The following is a 21,066-nucleotide window of genomic DNA, read 5'->3' as shown; positions in this document are numbered from 1 at the left end:
CGGCAGGAGAATTGCTTGAACCCAGAAAGTGGATGTTGCGGTGAGCCGAGATGGTGCCACTGCACTCCAGTCTGGGTGACAGAGCAAGACTGTCTCAAAAAAAAAAAGAGTATATCAGAATTAAAGTATACACAAACACACACACAAAGACAATTAGATCAAATTTATAAATATAAATATAGATGTAGAAAGGTAGAAATATAGATACAGTTGTAGATGCAGATCATACATGAAGCAAGCAAACAGTAAATCCCAATTTTTATTTTGTTATTATTTTTTCTTCATTTCCATTGAAATCAGAGATAAACTACATTCTAATTACATTCTTTCCATTCCTTCCATTTTCTCTCTTATCAGTCCTCCTGGCTTTTTTGCCACACTGAAGCCTCAGTTTCAGACATCAGAGTCAATAGGCAATCGCTATACAATTCCTACCTGGAGCATGACACAACTTTTCGTTTCACTCTTCAGGTGATTCTAACATAGGTTGATCACAAGTATTTCCATCCTGGGAGTGGGAGGGTTCCTATGTTGCTCTGGACTGCTACTCTCCGTTTTCAGAGTTCTTCGTCTCTTCTGGAGGACTATGGGAACATCTTCAGTCAGTGGTTCCCTTCAAAAAGGGTCCCCTTCCTAAAGTCTCAGGTTCCTCTCCATAGAATCAATTTTGCAGGAAAAAGGTGGGGGGGGGGAACTTCATAAGCCTCTGCAAACTTAATGTAGAGGGGAAGGGAATAAAAAGAGCATCAATAACAAAAACAGCAACAAAAATAGCATAGCTTTCGTTTTTACTGTTGCTAAATTTTCATGTTCTGCACAAATGGAGATTATTCTTTTCTACAAAAGTGCTGCCTTTCAGAGCTTTAGCTATAGTCTGTCCTCAGTTCCTTCCCAAGAACCATTAAACTGCACCCTTTTTCCTGATAACATTACTTTCATGTTATGTCCGGCTACCAGGGGACTGCACGGAGCTGTATTTGGATTTGCTTTCCATCTGGAATAACAAAAATTCTGTGATGTTAATGATCAAATAATTATAACATTTTCGTTAACTTGCGAAAATTAAAACTGATTATTTTCAAGGAAAATAACTTTCCAAAATGGCTGTCCAGTAATTTTTTTTACTCACAAAAAAGCAAACTAGAAAAATTTGTCAGTGTAAAATATGAGAATGTATTTTATCGATGTCTGTAATGGAATGAGGAAACTCAGAAGGGCAAGATTGAAATATGCAGTTAAAACACAAACACACATAAGCACAAATACTTTCACAGAGAAGTTTATAGCTTTAGAGCTGACAAAAGATCTTATGAAATACAATATTGTTCATTAGTAGAGAAACCGGGAAGAGTAATGAGTGAGGTTTGAAGAGTAGGTCATAAAAGAACATATCTGACACCAAGGCACAATGAAACACAATTAAAATGTTCTCAAGACAATTCGTAAAAGGATGAAATGTATTGCACCAAGTTTTATAGCCTAATAAAACTAAAATGTACCTTCACTCTGTTGGAAAGGTTTATGAAGAGGAAGGAAAGACAACGTGATATAAACAGGCGGTTTCTACGGTTTCTGAGATATTATCTGAAAGGACAGATGAACTCTTCTTCATCTATAATACAATGGAAACATACCGGAATAAAAATAGTGGGCGTGAGTTATTTTACGACTAGAACTAAATATTGTATCTATATTGAAGTGAAATTTTAAAAAAATCAAAATTAAAAACCATTCTATGCAGCAAGCTACCTTAAGAATTTCTATCCACAGTTACCCTAAGACTTTTATTCTTTTCTTTGCAAAATGAATAGATAGTGGATGGGTAGACAGATAGAGAATTCATTTTTTTCTCAGAAAAAAATGTTTTTTAGTAAAACAGGTAATAGGGAATAGAAAATAAAATTAGTACATATATTTATATCTGTGCATGCAAACTAAAATTACCATTATGTCATTCATATAATAATTTAATGGTAACATTATATTACTGTATTATCACTATTATGCTGTTGTTACTATGTACTGTTTAATAGAATTGGCCCATTGTTTAACGAAATTTACTCGTAATAAAGAGAGCTATAAATTATATTTACAATGCGTAATAGGTTCATATAAACAGAATATAAAGGAATTGGCATGTTGTAGTAGAGGTCTCATTCGTGTTTACTATGAACAGTTTAAACTCATGTGAGTCTATGGGTTTAAATATGGTAGTCATTAAATCTTTTCTTCTATCAGTCCTATCTATCTGCTTATAGAGTTTTAGTGGTGACAATGTGATAGTTCTTACAATGTGAATTTTATCACTTTTAACGATAAAATTTACATTTTCCAGTACTTTTGTTCATATTGAATTTTGGCAGGATGATGGAACAGGGAAAGAACATTTCCACTGAGACATAAAACCACGCTTTCTGAGACTTGTATTCTAAACTTGTATTCTAAACTTGTACAATGGATTTGCCAACTTGGTTTCTGGTCATTATCAAAATGAATAGAAAAATAACATTTTAGGTTAACATAACTCCAACCAAGTCATTATGTTTTTTCCTCTGTAGATCTATGATTTTTAAAATGTAGCAAGTTTTTATGGGTTAAATTTCACCTCCAAAAGGTATATTGAAGTCTTAATTCCCAGTATTTTAGAACGTGAGCTTAGTTGGAAATAGTGTCGTTGAAGATGGTTGTGGACATGACAATCAAGATGGATCTGCCTCACTTGTTTACTCAGAAACCCAGACCAACAGAGGTTCTGTTGTCTTCATAACATGACTCCCAAAGTCAAACAAGAATATTAAATCACCAGGTTTCCTAAGTTGATGGCAATCCTTGCAAAGTCCCTCTTTTTTTTTTTTTTCTTAACAACGTGTATAATTTGCTGTCATGAGTATATGGAGAGAGTTACTGGCCTAGCTTGAACAGAAGAGTTAAACAAATTAAACAGAATTCCTCAGCATATCTGGACTTGAAGTTCTTCAAGCAAATTGTTTATTTCCCTAAAATCTGATAACTCGTGAAATAAAAAGACAAAAACTTTCACACATAACTCGTATAAAATATGGATCAAAACTAGAATTTTGCAATCTAAACTCCTCTTAAAAAGAAGTTGGCCCCCTTGGTATGATTCCTTTGTTGAAGCAGGGAACTTCTTGATCAGACCCTGATTTTGTTCCCTGGAAGTCTCTTTACATCCATTATGCCTCCTGGCAACATACAAAGTGAATGTTTGACAACAGCCCTTCTTTGGTGTGCTACAGTTTTTCTACAGCTCTACAGATTTTCAGCTTGTTTCTTGAACATGCAAGTGCAGGCCCAAGTCTTGTTTCCCTGCTTGAATTGCCCAAGGCTATTTTAGTCCCAGTTTTATGATTCTTTGGTAAATATAATTGTCTAAGGTGTCAGTGAGGTTCTAGGATCTGCTTCCATACAATTCTATCTGCTTGTTTCTATCTCCAAACATTTTTCCTATTCACAAAGTCACTACCATCCACTTATCTTTCTTTTTCACAAATAATCTCAGCTAGTTTGAGACTCATCTCACTTCGTCCTATAATGGAAACACTTTCTTCAAATGAAAAGTTTTACTGCCTGTTACAGTTTGACTGTGTCCCCACCCAGATCTCATCTTGAATTGTAGCTCCCATAATTTCTACATGTCGTGGGAGGAACCTGATGGGGGGTGATTGAATCAGGGGGGTTGGGCCTTTTCCATGCTGTTCTTGTGATAGTGCATAAGTCTCATGAGATCTGATGGTTTTATAAAGAGCAGTTCCTCAGCACACCGTCTCTTGCCTGCCACCATGTAAGATGTAAGATGTGCCTTTGCTCCTCCTTTGCCTTCTGCCAGGATTGTGAGGTCTCCCAAGCCATGTGGAGCCATGATTTCATTAAACCTCTTTTTCTTCATAAATTACCCAGTCTTGGGTATGTTTTATTAGCTGCATGAGAATGGTCTGGTACATTGGGTTTTGTTACTCAAAACCATTTTAGATAGTATTTGTTTGTGTGGCCCAGCAGGACTCAGCCTTTTCAGTTACCATGCCTTTGAACATTGAAGTTTCTATGTAGTCCATCTGATTATTGTTTAAAACTCAGTCGCCTCTTACCTGTGCTCATTTCTTATTCATAATACCTTGCCAAAGGCAAATGACAACGACAACATTCTGGTTCCTTCCGATCATTTCACGCAGAGGTGCAGGCTTAAGTGCAATAGGTATGTTTCCTATGAATCTCACTTTATAACATAGGCATTTAGTCTGGCCATTAAGAAATTATTGCATATTTATAGTTTTATAAAGGCAAGAAGCCATTTTAAGACAATGACTGAATTCTTACTAGAAGTAATCATGCAAGTTCCATAAATATTTAGTTAATAAGTGAATTCCTTTCTTCCATTTGTAATTTGAAGAATGCTGTCAGACAGTTTTTAATAGTCTACCACAAGCAAGATAATTTTACTTTACAGAGGAATTTAATAGAAATAAGTTTGTATTTCATTGCTATTTAAAGAACCATATTGGAATTAGATTGTTTGAATTTTATTGTACCCACTTCTCATTCCAGATTTTTTTCCTCTAATTATAAAACGAACATGATAACTTCAAAGTGTTAGTGACTGAAGAGTATTCCAAACCATGGAGGGAGACATAAGTTTTCTACTAAAAGCAACTCACTTTAAGAATGCAAGGGATTTGTGAATTCTCAGGAAGGCTACTCTGGTACCATTTAAATTTCTATTTCTCTTCACATGATTTATCCTGTATGCCAATATTTTTTGTGACTGCAAGAATGAATGCACCTGTATTATTTTTCCTTGTGTAATTAAGATTGTCATTTTGTATTCAGCATGAATGCCCATTTTTCTTTCCATATATCAGGGCCTTGAATCATTGTGTATATCTTAATATTTCTGTTGATTGTGGAACTGTTCCTCCTTGTCTGTATTAACAAACCATGTGCTTATTTCATTACATGTAATGAGCATACATTTAAAACTGTGACTCTGTGCACAAACAAGCATTTGAAAATGTCAACTACAAATATTGCAGAAATCCTGTTATCTGTTAAATATTGTAGAAATTGTGTGCTGTAAAATGTTGAGATATATGTTTTCATAAGGTGTTGCTCATGTTGACAGTTTTATGAGTTAACATTCTGTAGCCTTCCTGATATCTGACAGTTATATTTATTCATGCTCCATTCAGTTTGATACCAGGAAAAAAAATGTTCTATTGATGAATGTGTGTACCGTGGACCCATTTCTTAGAGAGGGTGACAATGCAAAAGCGATTGAAACTACAATACCGTATTTTTGGATGTCATCGTTTTTCGAGATCAACTTTCAGTTTGGTTGTGTTCTGTAGAATCAAGTGGGGAAGGATGTGGTGTGTTTGTTAAATGCATATAATCGGGGGATCATTTTTTCCTAGTATATGTGAACAAATTCAGTTTTAAATTATCTTCCACTTCCTAACAGTTATGATTTATGGCTTCAAATAGTGCCAGAACTTTTGGCAATTTTCTTTTGTCTCTGTGTATTTTTTATAAAGTTAACTTTTTAATAAAAAGCTTCACATTAAGTCCATGTTGGAGTTGTGAGTCACATATATATAACCTGATAAAATACATGGTTCCCAGGATACTTAGTCAATTCAATTCTCTCCTGCCCTTCATATTTCAAAATGAAAGAATCTTCAAAAAAGGCAAGCATACAAATCTCTGATTTGGGCACATATTAAACTTCTAAAAAATATATATCAAAAATATATACAGAGAGATTTATTATCAAAAAAGATGGAGCAAGCTCATTCCAGCCTGTTAGTTCTACTGTTTGCAACAAAATCCTGGATTCCAGAAAGGTAATAATAGCAAGCAGACTGGGACAAAAAGTGAAAACTGAAGAAAGACCTGCATGCTGGTGAATTTCCCAATTTTCCCCATTATATATCTCCCAAGCATGGCTAAACTTAAGGAATATGAAGTATATATGCATGACAAAAAATGCAATTTAAACAATAAGCTGAAGAGTTTAGGGTAACATGTTTTTTTCTCCCTGTCCTACCCCAAGGAGAGCATCATTTATTAAACCACACTGCTAAAGTCTTGCTGCAGACAGCTAACACCTGATACAGAGCAACTGCATCTCTGGCCAGAAGGAACAGGTAAAGGAGTCTATATTGTCCAAAAAGTATGGAAGGAGTCCTGCTAATTTTCTCCTTCTTTTCTCTTGCTCCTTTGCTCAGAGTGAAGCTACATTGCTCTGGGAATTTTCAGCAAAGTTGGGGTAGGGGAATTGAGACTCAGAGAAATCTTTGTTTTTGACTAAAGACATCAAAATAAGTGGCCCTTGGCTTCTGGAGATTGCCAGGAAGATACTGGTGAGAGAACTTGGTCCTTTGATCCTGCAATCCTGTGTGTGAACCCATAAGCATCTCAGACTTACTCTTGAAATTTCCATTCACAGAACAGCCTCAAAGAAGCATTGGGAAAGCTTGAGAACTAAGTATTCTATGAACTGTGTTTAAAATACTACATTCTACAGAACTATCCAGTCCATGGACAGACATGTTCAGCTCATAAGCCAATAATGTGTTTTACATTATTTAAAAGGCTGTAAAATAAGCAAACCAGCAAGTTTGCAAACAGACAATCTGCAACATGGATCATATGTGATTCACAAAACCTAAAATATTATATTGTCCAATACCAAAAAAAAAAAAAAAAATGCTGATCCCTGATAGCAACTGCCCAAATCCAAGACTAACCTCTAAATAGCATGTGCACAGAGTAGCACAAAGAGCAGAGCATACTAACTTCAATTTGAACTGTAAATATTAGTGATGCATCTCACAAGTCCTAGAGCCATCAGTTTAACAAAATAGCAAGAGATACATACAGCACACTATTGTCTATATGGTCTATGCACAATTCTATACACAACCCTAATCAAATCTCAGTAGGATATTTTTCAAATATTGATAAGCTTTTTCTAAAACCTATATGGAAAAGCAAAAAGGAATGCAATCCTCAAAACAAAGGAAGGGCACATTTTCAGGACTCATATTTTCTGATTTGAAAACCTATACTGATGTTACAATTATCAAGTCATAGGTAAATATGACGGAATAGAGAGCCTGGAAATGGATCCAAACAAAGATGATCAGTTAAGTTTTGACAAATGTGAAAAGGAAATTCAATGACTAGAACACTGCATTCAAAAATGGTCTGTGATATTTGCATATCCACATATCAAAAATATGAATGTCGATGTAAACTTCACAATTTATATGGTAATTGCTTGAAAATGCAACACCGTCATCAGAGAAGCACAAATCAAAGCTACTATATGATATTATCTCTCACAGGTTAAAAATGGCTTATATCCAAAAAACAGGCAATAAAAAATGCTGGTGATAATATGAAGAAAAGGGAACCTTTGTACAATGTTGGTGGGCATGTTAATTAGTACAGTCACTATGGAGAACAGTTTGGAGCTTCCTTAAAACTCTAGAAGTTGACCTAGCATATGACTCAGCAATCCCACTTCTGGTATATCCCCAAAAGAAAGAAAATCAGTTTATTGAAGGGATAGCTGCACTGTTTGTTGAACCACTGCTCACAATAGCTAAGATTTGGAAGCAGCCTAAGCATTCATCAACAGATCAATAGATAAATGAAATGTGTACAGATACACAGTTTTGTACTATTCAGCCATAAAAAAGCATGAGATCCAGTTATTTGCAGCAACATGGATGTAACTGGACATCATTATGCTATGCAAAATAAGCCAGGCACAGAAAGACAAACATTGGATGTTCTCACTTATTTGTGGTGTCCAAAAAGCAAAATGATTGACATAATGGACATAGAGAGTAGAAGGATGGTTCCCATAGGCGAGGATGGGTAGCAAGGGTCTGGGGCAGGGGAGGTAAGGATGGTAAACGGATACAAAAAATAGGAAGAATAAATAAGACCTACTATTTGATAGCACAGCAGGGTCTCTATAGTCAATAATATTATGTTGGTGCTAAAGTATTTGTGATTTTGCTGTTGAAAGTCATAGCAAAAACCACAATTACTTTTCCATCAACCTAATATCTTAATTGTACATTTTAAAATACCATAAAGAGTGTAACTGGATTGTTTGTAACTCAAAGGATAAGTGGTTGAGGGGAAGGATATCCCATTCTCCACGATGTGTTTATTTCAGGTTGTACGGCTGTATCAAAGAGTCTCATAAATATGTTTACCTACTATGTACCCACAAAAATTAAAAATAAAAAAAGAAGTGCATTATAAAGCAACACGTAGAATGTAAAACTGTAAAGCTTTTAGAAGAAAAAATTGGTTAAAAAAAAAACCTTGTAAGTTTTTTTTGGCAGTTATCTTACATAAGATACCCAAAGCACAGTCCCAAAGACCACATTATTAAACGGAATTCCACGATTACTGAAAACTTTTGAAATGCAAAAACAACTCTAAAAGTATAAAAATACGAGTATGCGTATCCAAAAATATAAAAAACAATCAAAGTTCAAAAATTAGAAACCAAGCAATCCCTAAATATTGGACAAAAATTTAAAAAGACACTATACCTAAGAAAATATAAAGATGGCAAATAAGCACATGAAAATTGTATCATTATTGGTAACCAGAAAAATAGTAATCAAAATTGTAATGTGATGTTACTATTCACGTACTAGAATGGCCAGAACAATATAATTTTTTTTGTTGTTGTTCTTGTGTTTTTGAGACAAATCTCACTCTGTTGCCCAGGCTGGAGTGCAGTGGCATGATCTCGGGTCACTGCAACCTCCACCTCCCAAGTTCAAGTGATACTCCCACCTCAGCCCCCAAGAACTGGGATTACAGGCATGTGCCACCACGCCTGGCTAATTTTTGTATTTTTAGCAGAGATGCGGTTTCACTATGTTGACCAGGCTGGCCTCAAACTCCTGACCGCCGGTGATCCACCTGCCTCAGCTCCCAAAGTGCTGGGATTACAGGTGTGAGCCACCACCCCCAACAGTAACAATGTATTTTTATTTGTGATGATAATAAATATTGGTAAGGATATGGAGCAATCAAAACTCATATTTCTTATGAAAACACAAAATGCTACTACACTCTATGATAAAGCTTTTCACAATTAATTAGAGACTTAAAAGTGCATTTACAGGAACAACTCATCCTACTCCTAGGTATTTAGACAAAGGAAATGGAAACTTATGGTCACACAAAGCCTGCCATAGTTATTTATAGCAAGATTATTCATAATCATCAACAACTGAAAATGATTTTGTGAATGTCCCATACAATGTATGAGACATTTGTACACTGAAACACTGCTTGATAATAAAACAAGAGTAGAGATTGATTTACACAACTGCATGTATAGATTTCAAATGCATCATTCCCAATGAAAAATGCTAGACTCATACTTTATAATTTCATTTATATTGCATTCTGGAAAATGCCATGGCTACATAGGACAAAAACAGATCGATGGTTGCCAGAGGTTAAGGCTGGGTTCAGGAGTTGACTATAAAGAAATAATAATAAAAAATTCCAGAGGGCACTGAAACTGCTCTGATCCCGATGGTGGTTATACAAGCCTCTGCATTTTTCATAATTCCTAGAACTATTAATCAAAAAGTTGGACATTTTTCTGGATGCAACTTTGAAGCTAAATTTTACAAACTTAAGGAAGGTAGACATGGCCTCCCCTCATTCTCATGAGGTTAGGGATACTAAATCATCCCCATTTAAAAACTGAAAAAAAAAAAAAAATGAGGCTTTCCTTGGTATTATAGTGAGTACATACCTGGCAGAGCTGGCGTCCACCTTTCCAACTTTCCATGGGTTTCAATTAAGTAATTAAGTGTGTTTACTTTTAGAATAAACATGTTTTGTTATAGTTTATATTTTCTTCTGACCACAAAAGTAATACTCTTTGCTACAGAAAATTTAGAAAATCTAGGCACATCAAAAATAATTAGAAAATAATTGTGTGCCACCACCCAATAGTACGTGAAAAGAAGAAAGAGTGAAATTACAACCAGCATAATCAGTGTATTATTTTTCCTATTAGCTTGGGGACAGAATGACCATTGCAGATTACAGGGCATATTTGAGAACATGGTTGATGTGGTTGGCAACGCAGAACATATGGGTGGCAAAGCAGGGCACGTCAGTCAGCAGAACAGGAACCCCACCATCTCATGGAAACACCGGCTACATTTACTTCTTGCTCTATTAAGCGGATTTACTGAGTGATGTGTAACTTCTGGCAGAATATATTAGACCAAACGATTGTGACACAGATTCAGACGTAGAGTTAAATGTTCCTGGAATGCCTTTACTTTTAATGCGTACTTCAGAAGCTTTGTTTCAGAGAGAAGCATAGGCAAAAGTGAACGGCTGATCAGTATCCACTCTTTAAATGGCATCCGTTTCTTGTGTCTTGTACATGCTTATTCTACTCTAAACAGGTGCTGGGTACAAATGTATTTGTTCAAAGAAAGAGAAGCAACACTGAATTAATATATCAGATGACATATACAGTGCTTTCTTTCCTGATCAGACACAATATTGTCAGTGTTGTAACTGGCTGGGTGGCAACTCCTCGCTTTGTTTTGTTTTTTCTCTTAATAGTCCTGAGATAGCACAGGAATATGAACTAATCCCAGCCATTACTTGCAGCCAGCAGAGGGCAGCAGAAGGCTTCCACAGACCGACTTGAAAGAAAGCTGAAGAGCTAAACAGTCTTGTAACGAGGGTCAGATTAGCAAATAAAAACCCCATCAAGACCAGGGGCACTGACATTTGGGGAGGTAAAAGGAATTGCGACAAGAAATTATTTGACATATGCAAGTACAAGCTAATAGTCACAGAGGGGTGGTTCAGTCTCATAAAGGACTTGATGGATTTATTCCTTCATTCTCCCACCGAGTGATGTATTTAGCACCATCAACCCTGGCTACAGTTTCTCCATTTACTGAGTGGCTAGAGCACTAATGACAAGCTCATAAGATGTATGAAGACTGCTTAGTGCTATTTGAAAAATTACGTTGCAGGGTTTTTTTTAACTCTAAAATCTCTCAAAATATAAGATATGACTATTTGATAAAAGCGTTTTAGGAGAATAATTGTCACCACTACCATTAAGCTAACTACCTCTATATATGTGCACACCAGTTGTAAATAGTAGTCTAATTTCATATATCTTAAATGTAAAAGAAGTGTTTTTCTTAGAATTAAAGAATTTCTAGCCGGGCGTGGTGGCTCATGCCTATAATCCCAGCACTTTGGGAGGCCGAGGCAGGTGGATCACCTGAGGTTGGGAGTTCAAACCCAGCCTGACCAACATGAAGAAACCCCATCTCTACTAAAAATACAAAATTAGCTGGGCATGGTGGCTCATGCCTGTAATCCCAGCTACTCGGGAGGCTGACGCAGAAGAATCGCTTGAACCCTGGAGGCAGAGGTTGCAGTGAGCTGAGATCACACCATTGCAGGCCAGCCTGGGCAAGAGCGAAACTCCGTATCAAGAAAAAAAAAAGAGAGAGAATTGTTCTAAGACTCACCTAAGTGCTAGACATACACCCACAATATTAAATGAAGGCGAATCATTTACCACACAAGCATGTAAAAGCAGTGAGCCAAAGCCAGGATAGGGACAAGCAATATCTTCAGTCTGTTTCATTGAGACTCGAAAGATGAATTATCGTCAGGTAAGAGTTTAAAAGGTTGAGCTAGGACAGAAAATCCTGCTGAGAGATGGAGAATTCTCAGGCAAAGAAACCGCAACTGCAAATCTTCTGACACAGGCAAAAACGTGGAACACTCAAAAGACAGAATGCACCCCAGTGTGATTGAGCAGAGAAAGTAATGGGGAGGAATTTATGCAACGAGACTAGGGAACTATTTCCAGAAAGAAACAGATGGGACCTTGTGAGCTTTGTAAAATATTTTGGAGTTTATTATAAATGCCATTTGGAAACTCTTCAATGGATTCAGCAGAGGGAAAGTGAACAACATAAAGTTAAGTCAAAGCAGGGGGTTTTCAAACAAAAAGCAAAGATTTGGAGACCACCACAATTGGGTATGAATCTTGGCTCTTCCACTTACAGACTGTATGGACTTGGCCAAATAACTAACTATATTTTTTTCATGTCTAACACCTAACAAAATAAAGAGCAAAACGAAGTCAGAATTCAGACCCAGGTGTGTGTGTGTGAATGAGCATGCGCGTGCATACAAAGTCATACTTTAAGTCATGATTCTTAAAGTGTCAGATGCCAAAGGCCAACTTGAGATTTGTGTCAATATCTCTCTTAGAAGAGTGGGTAAGTAAAACATAACACAACTACAAATTAATAGCAGCAGTGATCCTTTTTTGCTTAACCAAGACCTCAGCAATTACAGCTGAAAAAAATGTCACTGTGGAATGACTGTTACCAAAGTACACGTGGGTTTTGAGAACATAAATTTGTATGGCACAGAGCAGGACACCTTGAATAAGTTTCTATCTCTGGAACAAAAACATATAATGAAACCCTCTACATCGACGTTAATATACCTGTTTCAAAATCAAGACAACAGGCAAATCTACATAATAGGATCCAAGGTGTGTGGAAAGTATCCAGATAATTAAAGAAGGATAGAAGTCGAATTGAGAACAGACACATTATAAAGCCAATCTTGTATACAGGTTTTAGTAAGACTAGGGTTTTGGAACATGTATAGGAAGTCATGTTTATTACCCCTTTTTCACAGATAGCCAATATACTACTGCCACTGTAACAAAATCCACTACTTCTAGAAACTTACACACACACACACACACACACGCACGCACACACACACGCGTATACACAGATGCATTAACATATGCTTTTATTGATTTATTTGCATAATTGCAAATACATTACAGCCGAGTTTTTCTGCCATGATTACATTATTATATGATATTAAAAAGCTAATCAAGTGGTAACAGTAACTCAAACCATTACATTGTGGGATTAAAAAGATGATTTTTCTAATTGAGGTAAATAGCAAAATAATTTTAGATTGCTTATCATAAAAACAAACAATGTTGAAAATGAAAAGAAAAAGTCGTTCTAATCAATTTCAAGCCAAAACTGGTGTGTGTGTGTGTGTGTGTGTGTGTGTAGTAATAATGGTAGTTGCAGTTGCTGTCATAGAAGTAGAGGTTGCTGTTGTAGAAGCAGCAATAAAGTTGCATCATTACAAAGGTTAAATCAGAGATAGGATTTGAAGACAGAGGCTAGAGTTACAATAGTACATGGTCAAATTTAACCACCCTGGATTGGAGATTAATACATCAATTCCCAGTTCAATACAATAAGTTTTGTTTTCAACAGCACAGACTCAGAAGATATTTAATATTGAATGGGAAGCAAATGTCACTGCTTATTCTAAAATAAATGTCCAAACTTAAGAGTAAAAATGCCTGGTTTGTAATAGACAACCCACCTTTTGTTGCCTGAAATGTTTTACTGAATTGTACGAACTTTGGTGTAAAGTAGGAGTTGCTAAAAAACAGATTAGAGAACATTAGAAGCAGATATAATAATAGATTAGAGAACTGTGTAAGTGTAATCTTTCAGGTTCTCAACTATGAGCTGACTGCAAAGTTATCCAACAAGTAGAGTTTAACCTCTGGAAAGAGAGAAAAGGTCTGACTGATTTTGTGTATCCTCATGGGACATAAGTGGACTTGTGTGTGTATGTGTGTGTGAATATACTTAAAATAGTGGAATAAGACCTAACGTTTCATATAGAACAATAAAAGCAATTAATCTTACACGTACCCACAAAATAAACCTTAATCAATGCTTAAAAAATAAGTCTCGCAAGCCATGTTACATAACCTTACAATTAAACTAATGAAAAGAGCAATAAAATAAACAAAAAGTCAACCTATTCAACTATATATTTACCCCAAGCCCACAAAAAACTTCTTGGACCTAAAACTGCATCAAAGTTTAATTAAAAACAAATAATTTATCTATTAACAACAATAACGATTTCACAAGACTTAAAATGCTCAAAGTTTTACTCAAAGGACAAAACTAAACTTTTGAAAAAAATTTTTATGAAAACATACTTTTGTTATTAAGCCAGACACTAAAGGAACTAAGAAATTAAAATAAGTAATATACGATGATGGTAAACAATATTATGAATAAAGCAGGGATCAACAAAGATGAAGGTTGGAATTAATCTGCTATACCAACCACTAGAATTTATAAGTAAAACCAAAGACCAGCTCTTTAAATGGAAGAACAATCAACTGATTTTAAAGAAGAAATGAGAATAATTAATATGTTTTGAGAAAATCAAGAAATGTATTGAAGTAGCGATGCCATTTCAGCAGCGATTACTCTGAAGAAATAGTGAATGCTTTTACGTTTATGATGCATTGGAAGTCGGAAATGAAATTGCTCAAAACCTTTGTATTATTGTAGGCACTAAATTTTCAAATAAGAACAATAAATACATACTCCGTTTGAAACCTTTCAATTTGCTACTTTCATATGGACTAATTAAAAAAATTAATAATTGAAAAGTTGTATGAAAAGTTGTATAAAAAGTAACACTTGACTATTGATTGAAAATCAAGTGATTTAAAACATGTCATTTTAAATTTTAATTTGTGTTGTATGTGTTATGCATCTGTTACTAGTGATGATTATGTTTGAGAGGAAAATAAAAATAATTTCACTTTCTAGACACTAGTACAATCTAAAACTTATATGTTTATAAATTATATCTTTGTTTTATATCCTCTGAATTATACTTAATTTTTTACCAATTTCTAATAATTGGATAAATACAAGTTTTGATTTACTTTGGATGAATACATTTTAAAATATATATATTATGTATTGTTTTCACTCGTAACTGTCAATTGATTTAAATATGAATTCTCATAAATATATAATAAATATCTTTTTAAGATGCAATGTTTATGATTAATTTAAAACATTTCTCACTGTAGCCAAAAGTACCTTGAATGATTTGGCTCTTTTCTCTCCAACCTCTTTTTCTTTTCTTTTTTTCTTTTTTGAGACCACGTCTTACTCTGTCATCCAAGCTGGAGTGCTGTGGCACGATCTTGGCTCACTGCATCCTCTCCCTCCTGATTTCAAGGATTTCTCATACCTTGGCCTCCCAAGTAGCTTGGATTACAGGCATGCAACACTGTGCCTCGGTAATTTTTTGTAGTTTCAGTACAGATGGAGTTTTACCAGGATGCTCAGGCTGGTCTTGAACTCCTGGGCTCAAACAATCCACCTCCCTCGGCTTCCGAAAGTGCTGGGGTGGCAGGTGTGAGCCACCACCACAACTGTCCTCCAATTGCATTTGATATTTTCTTGACATTATTCTGTCTTTCCTAATCTTTCAGTAACTCTAGTGTTTTGTGTAATTTTTTATATTTATCTGTTTGCATATTTTTTGGGCCTGAAGTAATCTGGCACATCGTTGTTGGGTCCAATGTCAATCTTTCCTTACAAGAGAAGACCGAAACCCATAGACTTTACTCAACCTAGAGATCTACTCTATTGCCTTGAAGTTTGATCTAGTTTGAATTAACTACCAACATATAATTTACAGTCTATCATATATGCATTAATATGTCAAATTTTTCTTGAAAAATTCAAATTCCTGGCAAAATAGGGCTCTAATACTCATGATATTTTAAAAATCCAAAGCTGATGAGAGGCTCCATTATGATTTAGATCTTAATTTCCAGCACTCTAAGTTGCCTTAAGCATCACTGGGTCATCTGTTCATTTACATGATCCATCTGATCTTTGTAAGAATCTTAGTCTATGATAGTATTTGTCAGTCCTCAATAAAGCTCTGCTTGATCCATGTGTTGCCCGTGGATCCTATCAGCCTTTTCTGATGGGGTTATATGCTGTTAATTGTGTGATCATTCACAATAACGACTGGAGTATTTTACCTGCTTCAGAATATTGGAAAAAATATTTCAAAGAACATACAAAATCTTCCTGTTTAGGCTGTAAGAGAGACATTTCATATTACTTCTTTGCAAAACCAGTGCTCTGATTAAAAAATATTCTGTCCTATGCATTACCAAGGGGGGAGATTATAAATAAGGTAGTTGTCTTAATCCATTTTGTGCTGCTATATAGAATACCAAAGACTGGGTAACTTATAATGAACAGAACTTTGCTAGTCAACGTTCTGGAGACTGAGAAACCCAAGATCAATGAGCTAGCATCTGGCGAGGATCTTCTTGCTGCATCATAACTTGGCAGAAGGCATCTCACGGCAGAAAAGCAAGGAGAAGATGTGAGGGGGCAAGAGGGTGTAAGCCTACTCTGGAGATAAGGAACCCATTCCCACTATAAAGATGTTAGTTCGTTCATGAGGGTGAATGCATCCTCCCAATACCATTAAAGGCCCCACCTCCCAATACCATCACAATGGCAACTGAATTTCAACACTGATTGTGGAAAGGACAAACATTCAAATCACAACAGTAGTCAACATGCACTTTGGCAAGATGTGAGGAAAGAAAATCACTGTGTTATATTTTAGGAAAGCCTTCAAATGAGTAGAAAAGGCATTTTCTCCCTGTTGTATATATGATATTAGCAATTAAATACTTGTTGTGTTGTGATATGTTATTTCCAAGATTAATTGCGATGTAATACTGAAGGTGAAATGTGAGTTAGACGGCCTAATTTACTTTTTTTTTTTTTTTTAGTATTTAAACAGAAACACATTGTGAGAACACGAAATATATCAGTAGGTAGATCTTGAAAACCTCAAGTTAGGAAACAGTGAATGCTGCATAACATATGGATATTAAAAGGACCTCACATGCTTTATACGGCTATTAAGTAAATATGGAATAAAATATTAGAACTTGATAAGATTTGAAATTGATCCGAGGAAGGAAGGGAAATAGGACAGGTGTCTTAGTCAGTTTGGACTGCTATAACAAATTACAAAAGACCAAGTGGTAAAAAAAACAAACGTTTTTTCTCACAGTTCTGGAAACTGGGACCTCCAAGATCAAGTTACTGACAGACCTGGTGTCTGGTGAGGGGCCATTCCTAGCTTGCAGATGGCCATCTTCTGTTTGTATCCTCACAAGACAAGGAGGAGAGATGGGGAGGAGCAAGTCCTCACATATCTCTTTTTTTTTTTTTTTTTTTTTTTTTTGAGGTGGAGTCTCACTCTGCCACTAGGCTGGCTGGAGTGCTGTGGTGCGATCTTGGCTCACTGCAACCTCTGCCTCCTGGGGTCAAGTGATTATCCTGCCTCAGACTCCCGAATAGCTGGGATTACAGGCTCTTGCCACCACGCCCAGCTAACTTTGTATTTTCAGTAGAGACGGGGTTTCACCATGTTGGCTAGAATGGTCTTCGTCTCTTGACCTTGTGATCCACCCTCCTCAGCCTCTCAAAGTGTTGGGATTACAGGTGTGAGCCACCACGCCTGGCTCTCATATCTCCTCTTATAAGGAGCTTAATCCCATTCCTCAGGGCCACCCTCATCATCTAATCACCTCCCAAAGACCCCATCTCCTAGTGCTATCACATTAGAGATTATATTTCAATACATGAGTTTTAGAAGGGAAAAAACTTTAGTCAACAACAGGAGAATATAAATGCATGTTTATTGGTAAAATTTGGTAACTTAAAAACTAATGTTATCTAATATGACACAATATTAACAATTCAAAATTTGTGATGGTAAGTACATATATATTTGTTATTTTTTTCTCCATACATTTCTTTATGTAAAATTGCTTTTATTCTATGGAACTACAACTTTAAGGTACTCTTACCACGAACACACAAAAGGAAGACACTATGTGAGACAATGAGATATTTGCTTGACTGAAATAATCACATCACTGTGTATATATCAAAACATCATGTTGCATACTTTAAATTTATACAATGAAAAAGACCAAATAATAAATGCAATCAAATTGATTTCATAAGACAAAAGGAATTCTTTAAATGTACCTTGAAAGAAAAATTTTCAAAATTTTCTTGAAGCTAATACTTTTCTCATAAAGAATAAATAAGTCAAATTTGAAGAAAGTTCTATATTCTAAACATATATTAAAGAATAATTCTGAAGAAAACTTCATGATTCAGGCCTGAAACCATTTTATTTAAATTATCTCAGTATTCCATGCAAAAATGTATATAAATAGATTGTCAAAATAAACATTATATATTTTTTAGAATAGCTTTTCTAGTTTAACATTTCATTTTTAATTTAGTAGGTGAAATAGCACAGAGAAATATGTTGGAAGAAGCAGGTCACTTTTGGGATTTTACAACCAAGTAGTGGAAAAAATAGCATTAAGAAAATGTTATATCTGGTGGAGCTAGGGAGTGAGTGAGGGCTAAGAAACTACATATTGGGTACAATGTATACTGCTCAGGTGATGGGTACACTAAAATTTCAGACTTCACCAGTGTTCAATTCATTCATGTAACCAAAAACCACTTTTACTCATAAAGCTACTGAAATTAAAAGAAAAGATCATTATCTTTTATTATATGTCAATCAAGGAATGCCTGAATACCCAGCCATATGATGGCCCCTGTAACAACCTCTGAAGTTTGCAGAGAAATGACAAGAATATATTAAATGTAAATCACATTTGATTTTTACATTATCTACACAGTTCTTAGAAATATGTGGCAGCCATTTATGTAAAAGTATCAACATTTTCTTGTTCATCTTTCTTATTTAACAAATTCATTGCAGCTATAAAACCTACTCGAGTTTATAAATAAACTTAAAATATAGTTTAATTTTTATATAGTTTCTTTGTTTTTTATCATTTTGTAAAGGAATTAATACATGATCATGGTAACACAACAATATAACGTAACAACACACTTGATGGAAACTCTACAATTACATTTGTTCTTGTTGTTTTTAAAAATTTCAGTTTAAACAGTATTTCTATGTCATCGTTCTTCTGAAACACCCCTTCTTTCATTAACCCTTATTTTCTTCACTCATAATCGCTTTTTCCATATGCACTATTCCTGCTTGTTGCTGTTAACTTTCACTAAGCAGTGAGTTTACGGTGCCACGTGGCATATCTTGCTCTGTATGCATCTGTTTTGTTTGCTGACTCAGAAAATATAGTTGATCTACTAAGGAAAAAGTCAATTTCTCTATCATCTTCACTCTCATCTTACCTTGCTTATGCCTCCATTGCAGGGACTTTCAATGTGTCTGTTATATTGTACTTATCTGTGTATGCATTGCCTACTCAGGGTTACTTTAACATAGGGTTTAACATAGGGTTACTTTATCCCTGTAACCCTATATAAGACTTGTCTGGTCTTCTGGTTCAGTTTAATTGGGTAACAATGTAAATATTAGAAAAAGAAGTAAAATCATAATGACATTTACAGTCTAGTGGACTGTGAAATTCATGAGAACTGTGTTCACAAAAAGTGGAGGTATTTTCTTTTTTATTTTATTTTATTTTTTTAAAAGAAAAGAAAAAAAGAAAAAGAGAGAAAGAAAGAATTAAAAAAATGAAGGAGAGGAAGAAAGAGGAAGAGGAAGAGGGAGAGAGAACGGGGGTGTTGCTTTATTGCCAGGGCTAGAATGCAGTCTAAAAATGGATATGCCTATAATTGTGCTTAATAATAGAGATATGAAAAAAAACATGAGGGAAGAAAATAACAAACAAGTAGCCAACCAATATTTCATTTAAATCTGTAAATAGGTGTGATGTGGTACTGATAAGAGTTTATATTTTGTGTATTTAAAGTGAAGAGTTCTATAAATGTTAATTAAGTTTACTTGTTCCAGATCTGTGTTCAAATCCTGAATATCGTTGTTAATTTTCTGTCTCATTGATCTGTGTAACATTGATGTTGAAGTCTCCCACTATTATTTTGTGGGAGCCTAAGTCTCTTTATAAGTCTTATATATCTGGGTATTCCTGTATTGGGTGCATATATATTTAGGATCTTTAGCTCTTCTTGTTGCATTGATCCTTTTATCATTATGTAATATCCTTCTTTGCTTCTTATGATCTTTTTTGCTTTGAAGTCTATTTTATCAGAGGCAAAAATTGCAACTCAAGTTGGAGGTATTTTCACCCAAACTTCTCAATTTGTCAGTTTGATTTTGCTGAATGTGTATGGGATTATCTGAAAAATATTGATTTGTTTCTATATTCCCTGATTGAGTTGTGATGCCAACACATATTTTCACAATGGTAATATTATTTTAACTCTTACGTGAACTTAGCTGAGTTTCATGAACACTGGGAATAAAATTAATAAAGCCAGAAATATCTCCTCAATTTACGTGGTATAAGAAGGTTTTGTCAGGTACTCAGATGTAGGAAAGACTTCTGAACAATCATACTACCGGAAGTGGTGCTTAAATTGCAATAATAACTGTAAAAAGAGCAATGAACAGCAACAAGCCTGTGAAAGAACTTTGTAAAATGGAAAGTGCTAAACCACTTATGGAGGCTGCTGTCACACTTTGTTTACTCCATTCGGAAATACTCATCGATTATAATATTTGCAAATGTCAAGTAATCATATGTTTTCAATGCATTTTTCAATTCCATTGGCAGTTTCCGGCTCCAAAATATTTATGGATGGTTTCGGTTGGAGTACTTGAAACTCCTACATTATACTGTTCATTAGATGCAGATTTGAAGGTCTATGAAAAAAAAAAGTAAAAGAAGAAAAAATGGAAAGAAAAGAAAAAGATGCTAAAATTGGGTTAACACAGAAAGCCTTTAATGTTGGCTGTGAGGGTTTAAGAAATGAAGAATTGCAAAAAATAAAATAAAATGCAAAATAAAGAATAGAAATATAAAGGAGACAGAGGGAGAATCTATTAGTTGGCTAGCGGAAAAAATCCTGAAATATCCTGAGCAAATGTTGTAGCAGACAGGACACATAAATGTGGGAAGTGTAAGAAAGAGCCCTGAAGAAAGATGGAGGAAGAAGAAAAGTAAGGCATTTATTTTTTAAGGATGAGAAGAAAACT

The sequence above is a fragment of the Cebus imitator genome, unplaced genomic scaffold (genome assembly GCF_001604975.1).
Source record: "Cebus imitator isolate Cc_AM_T3 unplaced genomic scaffold, Cebus_imitator-1.0 Scaffold35, whole genome shotgun sequence".
Classification (NCBI taxonomy): domain Eukaryota; kingdom Metazoa; phylum Chordata; class Mammalia; order Primates; family Cebidae; genus Cebus; species Cebus imitator.
The sequence above is the reverse complement of the archived record's forward strand: the minus strand, read 5'-3'. Positions refer to the sequence as shown.